Source organism: Lonchura striata, chromosome 24, assembly GCF_050655825.1.
Source record: "Lonchura striata isolate lonStrDom1 chromosome 24, ASM5065582v1, whole genome shotgun sequence".
NCBI lineage: Eukaryota > Metazoa > Chordata > Aves > Passeriformes > Estrildidae > Lonchura > Lonchura striata.
Window position 1 is genome coordinate 5,055,223 of NC_140726.1, and position 11,366 is coordinate 5,066,588.

The window sequence follows — 11,366 nt, forward strand, 5'->3', positions numbered from 1 at the left end:
GCATGGAAGCCCAGGAAAAGCCTCCAAAAATTGCCTTTGGAAGGGGAGGAAGGTCTTGGAGGAGCTTTGTCTGTGTGAGAGCAGGCTGGAGTTGGGATTGAATCCAGCCTTTGGGTATCCCCGCAATAAAACACCTCCTGGAAATCAAACTTCTCCCTCTCTCTTCCCCCTTTTTAACATTTGTCTTTTTTTTTTTCTCCTTTTTAATTTTTTCTTTTTTTTTTCAATTTTCCCCCCTCTCCCTTTCCTCCTACTGCAGTGAAAATTCGAGGAATGCTGTGAGGAAAGCAGAGCCGTGGCACAGCGTGTGCTTATCTAAAGTTCAGGCAAGAACAGAGGGACTCTCCTGCCTTGGAAAATCTCTGAAATTCAAATGCCACGGCTCAGATTCCCACTTGAGCTCATCATGAGTTATATCCTGGGCTGCAAATCTTCCCTTGCCGTGAGCCAGGCCCTGCTGGAAGTGAGATGCAGCTGTGGAGCAGCACGAGGAAAGCTCTCCTTGTCTCCTTGCTCCATAAAATATATAAAATATACATTTATGTTATATAACATACACATTTCTGGGCTCCTTTTGTGCAAAATCCATGTCTTTCAGTGGCTCCACTGAAGGTTAAGGTCCAGATCCACCTTTTCTCAGTCTTATTTCAGTGCCAACAGCCAAAATCTTTCTCTGGAGCCACTAAAGATACTCCTTGCTCCATAAAATATATATTATATAAAATATACATTTATATTATATAAAATATACATTTCTGGGCTCTTTTTCATGCAAAATCTGCCACTTTCAGTGGCTCCACCGAAGGTCAAGGTTCAGATCCACCTTTTCTCACTCTTATTTTAGTGCCAACAGCCAGAATCTTTCTCTGGAGCCACTGAAGGCACTCCTTGCTCCATAAAATATATATTATATATAAAATATACTTTATATTATATAAAATATACATATCTGGGTTCTTTTTCATGCAAAATCTGCCACTTTCAGGAGATCCACTGAAGGTTAAGGTCCAGATCCACCTTTTCTCAGTCTTATTTCAGTGCCAGCAGCCAAAAGCTTTCTCTGCAGGCACTGAAACAACACATTTTGAATTATTTTCTTTAAAATCTGTTAAAATGCAGCATAAAGCACTTGGAAAATGCAGTTGGAGAGTTGAAGGGTATCTGTGAAGGACAGTGTGGTGACAATGGCTTTTTTATTGAATGATACCAAAATATCTCAGCTGTGCCATCCTGGCAATCCAGGATCTGGTTGGGATTATTCTCCTCAAGGAAAAAAACTGGATTTTTCTCTACTTTCATTATTCCTCTCTGAAGCACAACTCTTTTTAATCTCATTTTGACCTGCAGATTTTAGGTGTGATTTTCAGCCAGGTGAACTATGGGGAATTTATTTCCAGTATGGAATAATTTTCCTTTAGGGAAGGGGACATTGTGTGTGTCCCTCAGGTTTCTGCTCACTTTAAACCAATAAATTAAACCAATAAATTAACCCTGGATCTGACTTCCCTCAGTCCAACCTGGCTTAGAATTGTCCTTTATTTATTTTTTTTCTTTGTGCTGAGGTTTTTTTTCCTGGAATCTCTCATATTGGAGCAAAAGAGGCTGCTGGAATTCCCTTTCTGCCAAGAATTGTGCTGAAAACCAGTTTATTTCTATTTTAATTGCAGCATTAACATCTTCAGCGGCCTAAAAATATCTGAAATTAGGAAGTGCTAGTGAAAGGAGCTTCCCTAACTCCTGATTAGATTGTTCCTGTATGAGGAAAAGTGGCTACAGCTTAAAAAAAAATTAAGGATTTTGGACTTAGTAACTCAAATGATCCATTGTAAAGTGTCAAGGGAAAATGTGAAATCTCTAGGCTACATTTATACTGGCAGAAAGAGCTTCAAAAGCTGAAATAATTCTTCATTTCCACATCAAAACCAGTGGAGGATCATCTTTGTCCACCTGGTAGATTTTTTTGGGAGTTGTTAAATCCACAGAAATACCTTAATTTATACATTAAGACAAATTTTCTAATTTTTTTCAGGCTTCTCCCAGGGCAGGTTTTAAATTTAATTGAATTAAGACAATTGAGGGAAAATTGAGGGAAACTTTCTTTCATGCAGCAGGAAAACCCAAATGTCCCCTTTCAAAAATCCACTTTCTTCCTTTTTGAAATTTGCTTCTCAATTTCCATCAAGATTAAAAATTTCTGGTTGGGGAATTGATTTAATCATTAAGTACAATGTCTGCAGCGATTTAGGGAAGCATCAGTGGGTCTTCGGGGTCTCTTTTCTCAATTAAATCTGTTAAAAAAAACCCCAAATGCTGCTTTTTTTCCATTACCAGTTAAATGTTTTGGCAAAGATTTCAGGCAAGTTTTGCAGCCTTTGCACATTTTCCCCTCAAATTCTTGCCATCAGGCTGTTTTAAACACTATTAATTGATTATTTCTCTTTTAATTTCCCCAAAACATTTCTTCTCAGAAGGAAAAAATGCTAAGAACCACACCCAGAACAGTCACCTTTAAAAGATCCTGTTCAGAAAATGAAGCAGGAATCCGAAATTGGATGAGGATTTCAGTTGTGGAGGGTAAAAAAAAAAGGAATATTATCAAAATATTTCTAATCTTTTCTGTTCTTCCTATTTGTTTCAAGCAGATCATTTGAGGCATGGAAATGTGTGGGACAGAAATTCCCCAGCACCAATAAATGGGATGCAGCTTAAGGGAGTTAGAGCAAAATTTTAGCCCCCAGCTGCTGCTAAATACTTCTTCAATTCTTGATTTAATGACCAGTATGGATTTCAATAGGGAAAAAAAGCAACAGAAGGAAGGGAAATGTAGAAAATTCCCTGTATATGTGGATGCCACTGCTATAAGTAAAGTGCACCACAACCAAAGGGTGAGTTTGGGTTGATATTTTAGCATTAATTTTTAGTAGCAGCCAGGCTGCTGGGTTTTAATTCTGTTTCCCCTCCTCATCAGGTACTTTCTTGGCATAAAATAAATAAAATATTGGTGTGGGGTTGTGACCTGAAGCAATTCCAGACCCGAGTGTCAGGTGTACTCCTGAGTCTGGAAAGGAATGAAGAAAGTAACACCCCAAACTCCTCATTACCTTTTGAAATTCTTGGTTCTCTCTGAGCTTTTTCACCAGATTTTCCTCTGTGGGAACCCAGAGCTTCCCTCTGGCTGCCCTGGGACCCTGGCAGGGCTCAGGAACCCCCTGGACAGAGCCCCCAGAGACACTGGCTGTGATCTCTGCCCATGGAAAAGAGTTTTCAATCTTACAGGATCAATTACCAGCTCTGAGTGTTTGATATCAGTAATAATTAAGTGTGGCACGGGTGCAAAAGTAAAATTTTAGGATTCTAGATGAGGGGTCCAAAGGGGACAAGCTGGAGGAAATTGGGTGTGCCTTGTCCTTTTTCTCCTTCTTCATGCCCTCCATGTCTCACTGTGGTGTTGGCATTTTTCTGTTGGTTCAGGCTGGGCACACACTGTCCAACGTAGGTGACAGATATTGGCACGTTCTTGTAAATGCAGCCCAGGGAGTTTCTGGTATTTAATGTTTGTCACATCCCACTGAGGGCAGAGCCCCACACGCTGCCCTGCAGGACAGAGCTGGGCAGGGCAGCAGAACATGTGAGAGAGAAACAGAATAAACAACCTGGAAACCAGCACAGACCAATTCTGGCTTCTGCTTTGGCAGGGGGCTGACAGACAGAGACTTTCTACAATTTTGGGATCATCAATACCACAGATTCTGACATTCCTCCTCACTACGAGTGCCAAAATCACCTTCCCATGTCCACCCCTCTTGTTGCTGCTGTCCCAGATTTCCACAATTTCAGGAGCTGTTTCATGGATAAAAATTGCTCAATTAATGACCAGGCCTCTATTGCTGGAGAATTGGAGGACTCTGAGATATTAAAAGAATTTCCAGCTCGTGGTTGGGGTGAAATATTGCAATTTTTACCTTGGCTGGGAGCTGCTGAGGGCTGGGATGGGGACAGGGATGTGCCCTAGTTAGAGAGGAGCTGGCAGGGGGTTGTTTTGTTTGCTTGTTTTGATTTAGGAAGCCTCAAAACAAAGGCAGCCCCAGCCAGGCCCTGCTCATCACAAAAGCATATTTGTAAAGATATTTACTGATAGGAATGAAACAGAGCAGAAAATACATTTTATTAGGGTTTTTTGTTTTTTTTTTTTCCCCTAGTGGTTCAGGTGCTTTTTCCCCACTGCCTTTGCTGCACGTGAGAAGCATTTGGATGTGTTCAATTCAGCCCATGATTTTAAGGCAGGATAATTTTCTTTATTTTTTTAAAAAGAAAAAGGAGTCAGTCCTGTGTGTGGCAGCAAACAGGGGCTGATCTCACCATTTCAGGGGATATAAAACCTCCCGTCTGGAGCATTTCTCTCAGAACCCCTTGGGAAAAGTGGAGGGGAAGGCGGGAAAAACAAAAATATACAAAGGCAGTTTTAAAAATCACAGTTTGAAATGCCTTTTAATAAGCAACTCTGCCAAAAGCACCTGTCATTTCCTCCCAAATAAGTCATCCTGGAGGTTTGCTGGATGGTTTTGCCATGGTTATTTCTGGTAGACTGGAATAAATATAGTTTTGGGCATGCAGTTTCCAGCAGAAATCCCACTGAACTCCCTTCTGGAAATAGAGATTCCTCGCAGGAATTTGGATTTGTCCATCTGTGGATAAAAATCACCCCTCAAACCTCCAGCTCGTTGAACAAGGTCCCATTTTGGCTCAGCCCTGACAGCTCTTTGACCAGCCACATGTCACTGCTGGCTACAAAATGATCAGCCATTCCCCAAAAATTAGACCTTGCAGCTTCTTTGTTGGCTGGAGAAATTGGTCACATCCACGTGAAACAACAGGGAAAAAAATGGGCAGGCTCCAAGATTCATTATTTTTAAAATATTTTAGCTGCAAATATGCAATTATTCTCATTTAAAAACATCGAAGTACACAAAATCTATATTTTTTCCAAGTGGTTCAATCTATAGTGGAGGGAAAGGGATGAATTTGCAAAGAATTCTTGCAAAGAATTTTAGGAAACATTCCTGGTGCAAGTCTTGTCTCTGATAACCTGTAATAACTGAGGTTAATGCCTGTATTTGCACATGAATAAATATATCCAGGGAAAAAACTCATTGGAGGGTGATTTTTGGTCTTGTTTGAGCACACCTAGAGAAAAAAGAATAAAGAATAAATTATTTTTTCTCTCTTTTTTAGCATCTTCATTTAAAATAAACCGTCTTCAAAAGTATGATGCTGAAAAAACAAAGGAGAAAGAGCAGCTCTTAAAGGAAATGCTCTTAAACATAAGGATATGAGATAATGAAATGGGCTACTGGGATAAGCATATTTATTGGGTTTGTTATGTATCAAATGTAACAAAAGTAAAGTGTCTGAAGAACTCCATGTGTGGTTCCTTCACACTCTTTGATCACACAATTCCCCCTTTAATTCAGATGCAGTAGAGCTTAAGTGGCTTCATTGATGTGTTAAGTGTGGAATGATTTTTGTATAAAATAAAAAAAAAAAAAGAAGAAGAAGAAGAAGAAAGAAAAAGGGAAAAAAAAAAAAAAGAGCCCATTATGTGTCCAGAAAAGCCTTGTGTGCACTTGTTTATTGAGACAGGAAGTCGCTTTCCCACACCGAACAACGGTGCTGAAACACTGAAAAATTGTGTAGGGGAAGAAAAGTGAAGGAAACTTAATTTTCTACCTGGCAGAAATCGGCCTCCGGAGGAAGAAGTAGACAATGAGATTGGCCTTCAAGTGAATAATAGAGGCTGATTGATTTTAGGGAAATGCTCCCCACCATTTATGGAGGGGGTTCATGTGCTGCTTTTGTTAGGAAAATGGGAGGCTTTGGGAGCACTTTGTAGTGAGGCTGCTGCTGCTGCTGCTGGAGGAGCAAACCCCCAGCAGAAAGGCTGGCAGGTACAAAACAGCATTAAAAAATAGATATTAAAATAGATATTAAAATAAAAAAAAAAAATAAAAACCACTTTTAGGTCATTCCTTCCTGGTTTATCACCGGCAGGGATCTACGTGAGGCTCTCCGGAGCAAAGCCTGGGATGCTGCAGTGGTGTAAAATCAGGAGAGTTGCTTTTATCTCAGACAAAGGAGAGACTCCCCGCTCCCACACCTGATAGCCAGGCCTGAATTTTAATATCTAAAGCAGCAAAAAAAGAAATCAGATGGGCTGGTTCGTAGGCTGAGGGTTAATATGGATTTACTCCCACCCAGGAATTTGAACAGGAATAATACCAGCCTCCAATATTCCGATTATGTCGGGCTCCTCTCTGGTCAGGGAGCGCTGTGGGCCGGGGGTGAAATATGGAATGCAGACATTTTGTGGTGTTTCAGGAGCAGCTGTGAGTGCCCACAAAGGTCAGGAGTGCAGCCGGCCCAGAGCTGTGGGCTCAGAGCCCAGAGTTGGAATCCAGGGAAGAAACCCAAGGTCTGAGGAGCAAGAGTGGCACAAAGACATGGAGAGGCTCACCAAAGGTCACCTCACCCACAGGCAGCAGAGACCAGGCTAAAGATCAGAATTCGCAGGTTCTGTGCTGCTGTATTTTCATATTTCCTGGCTTTTTTTCCCCTGGATTTACTCATCAAATAATGCCCTGCCACTGCTGTGTGCTTTGGTGCTCAGCGCCGAGGTCTCTCTTCACTTTGGAATCTTGTAAAAATGTGTGGTTTCCTCAGCCCTGCTGCCAAAACCAGGCCTATTCAAACCAAACAAACACAAAAGCCCTCCAGAATGCAGAGTGGGCTTCGTAAATATTACCTTGAGCTGGATTTGTGCAGAATGGTCAGAGGGGAAAATTCCCAAATCTTGTCTTTGCCCCAAAGCAGGTCTGCAGGACTCAGGGACAGCCACCCTGGCTGTGTCCCTTGGACTGCAGGGCACTTGTTCCTTTTACCTGGATGCCAAATCCCCTCCTAAATGTTGTCCTGGACTTCAGGATTTCCCCCAGCCTCTCTTTAATCCTTGGAAAGCAGGACTGGCAGGGAAAGCAGCCCGTTCTCCTGCCACCCGTGCTGCTTGCCGCTGGCACACGCAGCTCCCCCTTCCACAGCCCTGCTCTGCCAGAGCCTTTTCCAGCCCGTACAAAACTCTTCTCCCTTTCAGCACCATCTCCCCACACCCAGCACACTCCTTTCATGTGCTCAGCCCCGTGGCCTTATCTCTGCCTCTCGCCCTAATTATGAAATGCGTGGTATGCTGCTGCTCCGTGAGAACAGAGAGAGCTGCAACTGGGCAGAAGTTAAGGGACTCCTCTTATTACTCTTCAGGCAAGTCAGGGTCAGGATAAACTGGCAGTCCTTGGTTGTTTGGGTGGGGTCTTTAATCCCTTTTTCCTTCAGAATGAAAATAAATTGACATTACCATTAAACCCGTCAGCTAAATCTTGATTTTAAGGCTGGCTGAAAGAAGGATGTTTGCACTGAGCACTGATTTGGGGCCTGAAGTGTCAGTCACACCTGACAGACCCTGGGACAGCCCAGAGGGTTTGGATGTTGACGTCCTGAGCTCCACCTGGGGCTTTGGCTGCCGTGGCCCTGCTGCCTCTCTCCATCAGCACGGATTTTCCTCTCTGCTCCAGAGAGCTGCAGGACCTCGGTGCAGAGCAGAATTCCCGTGTCTGGCAGGCGTGCGCCTCTTCAAATGAACTGTCAGACGCTTTTTGCAGTGGGCTTCTCAAAGAGGATGACTCCTGGCTCGTGTCTGCTTCCACCCAAACCGGCTGGAGCAGCAAGGCAGGGAGATGGATGCCTTTGAAAATGCCGTGGGTCGGAGAGCTCCTCGGAGCTGGGCAGAACCCCCCTCTCCCCCAGTGATTTGAAAACCCAGACTGCATTAGCCTGGTCAGAGAGCAAGAACATATTCGTGACCTGCCATCCATTCCTGACCCTCCCCCTAGCCCCACTTTGTCAGCCCTTAGTGAACCAAAAACTGGCTTTTCTGATTTGAATCATGATTCAGCCTGATGCGATTTGAAATGCCTGAATTCTTAACCCCCTGCATGATGGGATTTTATCTAATGGAAATGCCAGCAGCCTTTAAGTCAGGCATGGCAGAGCCTTGCCAGCCGCTCTACCCAGCATGCTAAATAAATGATAAATATTGTTGCACATATGTTACATCTGTCAAAAGTCTCAGCATCACGCAATCATTGTGTGGCCTTTATAAGGTGATGAAAGGAGCAAAAACAACAACAAACCCGAATGCAAACATCAGATAGGCATTCGAGATTCCCTGACAGTGCAAATAAAATTCCCAGTTGGTGAAATCGGCTTTGAGGAAGGGGGATATCTTTGTTGGGTGAGGTAAAGAGCTGAAGACACTGTGGATTTAGAGACTTCCCATCAGGTCAAGCAGCTCCTTGCACTGCAGTGGGGATGGTGCTTTTGTTATTTTCATTTAAGAGGTCCCAAGTTCTGCTTTTAAACAGCAGGCTCAGGTGTGGGAGGAAAAGGGAAGTAAATAAAGAAAACTCTCACTGATGTTACCACTAAATATTTACGTGTAGTCTCACATCAGCCTGCTGGAGGTTGGGAAATCCAGTTTTACTCTTCCCCAGGGCAGGGATTTTTAGCATCCCTCACTCCAGAAGGGGCATTTGGGAGGCAGGGGGAGCTGGGATCAGCCCTAATGCCAGGAACCCACAGCCCCCGTGTCTGCCTGAGCTGTGCCAGGCTCACCTTGAAGGACACCCCAGCCCTGCAAAGGTCCCGCAGTGCCCGGGGCAAGGAGGAGGCAGGAGAAGGCTGTCAGTCTGCTGAGCATCCTGCCCCAGCTGAGCAGGGCTGCTGCAGCACTAATGCATCCTCCTCCCCTGCAGCAGAGCTGCAGATCCCCCGAGGGGCATTTCAGAGGCTCCATCCCTCCCCAGGGCAGCGGTGGAGCTGCTCCACCTCCCGCCCAAGGCTCTGCCTGAGGGCAAAATCTCAGCCCAAGGAACGTATTCCTCTCTGTCTCCCTCCCTCCCTCCTGAAGAATAAGGGTCACAGTGGCATTTACCTCCAAGTCTATTAAAAAACATTGAACTCCCAGAGTGTGGCATGTGTGTTTCCTATTAAGAAGGCAGTTCCAGACTAATAACCATTTTTAATGGCTGTCGTTGTGCTTTGCACTAAATGATAGCAGCCATTATTGCAGGAGAAAGGCGAAGGAGCCTGGAAAATTAAATGAAATCCTTCTGTGGAAATTTTCAAAGGGGATCAAAGATGCTCCCCAGCTTTTTTTTCCAGCCCAGGTGGATTTTTTCCTTGTTCCAGTGTGAGGTAGGGAAACCCTGGAAAAGCAGGGGTGATTTTTCCTTTCCTCCTTTAAATGAAGGAACTGCTGGAAGTCAGAAAATTTTCTTAAAATTGGGCCCATGGAGGCTTGGGAAGGTCAGTGGATGGTGGCAGAGAGCACAACGGTGTTTGGTCAATCCTTTGTTTGCTCCCCCATCTGGTTGTGCAGAAATAAATTCTCCTTGTAGGATGTGACTCAGCTTCCCCTAAAATGCAGGTGAAAACGACTCAGTACCCCAAAAAATGGCTCTTTCCCTTCTTGATCTAGAAGGATCCAAGGATGATTAGGTCTGAGAACCCACCTTGAGGAAGAAGCCAAGAGGGAGAGGCGGGGACAGGTTTGTTGACCTCCACAATGTGTTTTGAATTATGTGTAGACTACGACCTCAAGTTGGGAAAAATTCAAACCAGCCTCGTGGTGTTGAAGCAAGTCAGATTTGGCTGAGGCCTAATGGTTTGTAATTTAGTTTAAGACCACGACTGTGAGGTTTAAAAATCCCAAACAGTGGGGCTTGCTGGCACGTTGAGCATCTATTAATGACATTGCAGTGAAAGCAGAGAGGGTTTTTTTTCCTCAGGGTTCAGTCCTGCCAGGTTCTGAGCTGTCCAGACCTCCCACTACTGCTGTGGGAAGGGGAGTTGCCCACAAATTTGCAGGATTTGGCCCTCACAGGGATAAATTATCTTTGTCCCCTAATTCCAAGGGAGTTACATCATTCAGAGAAGGGCAGAAGTGTCCTGGTACCTACAGGGAAACTCTGCAGGTCACGGTGATCCATTTAGATTATCCTATTAAAAAAAGATGCAGCCTGTTTTCCAAGTGCACACAAATCTAACTAACTTAGTTGCTCTAATTAGCCCCTGCTGCAATTTCCACCATGCTATTAAAATAAGTTATACTCAAATGCAATGAAATGCCTGTAAATCAAGAGAGATTAAAAATCCCTCTGGCTGCAGAGATGTGTTTATCATAAGGGCTTTAACATCCTGAATTTTAAGGGATGCTGCACACTGAGGCAGCCTGGGTTCAGGGGGAGGAGCAATCTGTCTTCTTGCATCCTCTCACAGGGCTGGGAAACCAAGATAGACACTGCTATTGTATTTTCCTTTGGTTTTTAGCACAAAATATGTGCAAATTCTGTTGTTTAGGCTGAAGGTGGGTGTTAAATCTTAATTTTTTTTTTTTTAAAAAGAAGGTTTTGTTAAAAAAGGAATCAGTGTTTTAAATTTTTCAACTTAACTTTAAAGTTAAGGTTACATTTGACTAAGGAAGTGACATAGAATAAAAATGACTTTAGGTCCTTTTATGGAATAAAAATGACTTTAGGTGCTTTAAGGCTATTTCAGCCAGACTGGGGTGTGTCAGGTGAGAACCTAATCCTTGCATTTGTGCCAGTCTTCACTCACTGCTTATTAAGCTTATATTTGATTCCTGAATTCTCTATTTTTCTCCTCTTTCGGGTTGGATTTCCAAAAGCATGCGGTGCTAGGATGACAAGGGATGGCTTTAAGCAGCAGGAAGGTAGATTTAGATGGGATATTTGGAATAAACTCCTCCCTGGGAGGGTGGGGAGGTGCCCAGAGGAGCTGGGGCTGCCCCATCCCTGGAAGTGCCCAAGGATGGGACAGCGGGAGGTGTCAGGGTGGAACTTGGATGAGTTTTAAGGTCCCTTCTGACCCAACCCTTGCTGGGATTCCGTGATCTGTTTGGTTGTTCCTTACATCCCTAGCTCTTTTCCCCTCCTGTGTAAAAGCCACAGAGCAAATGGGCCCAATCTCTTTGAAACACACGAGCAGCTGATAAGATTTCTGCTCGGTCCAGTTCCAGAGAGATGAATTGCCTGGCTGAGAATCACTTGGGGAAGGCTGTGGCTAATCTTCAACCCCAGCTCCCTGCCCAGCCTCGCAGGAGAGCACAGCAGTTATTTTCTGCCGCTGCTCCTGGTGTTTATCCTGGCTGGATCCTCATCCCTCCCCTCCAGTCACTGCAGAGCCTTCCTCTTCTTCAGCTGTGCAGAAATCCCCTCTCCTCTGCAATTTGTCATCCCCCA

At 44.1% G+C, this 11,366-nt stretch overlaps 1 protein-coding gene across 2 annotated transcripts in view; it reads left to right on the plus strand.

Annotated features, from left to right (window-relative positions):
* Positions 1-9,069, plus strand: part of LOC144247416 (uncharacterized) — a 185,067-nt gene extending 175,998 nt beyond the window's left edge. For both annotated transcript variants that reach the window (XR_014950015.1, XR_014950018.1), the window contains exon 13: positions 1-9,069. This exon is cut by the window's left edge. The gene's annotated coding sequence lies outside the window, so the exon portion shown is untranslated.
* Positions 9,070-11,366: the final 2,297 nt, after the last annotated feature.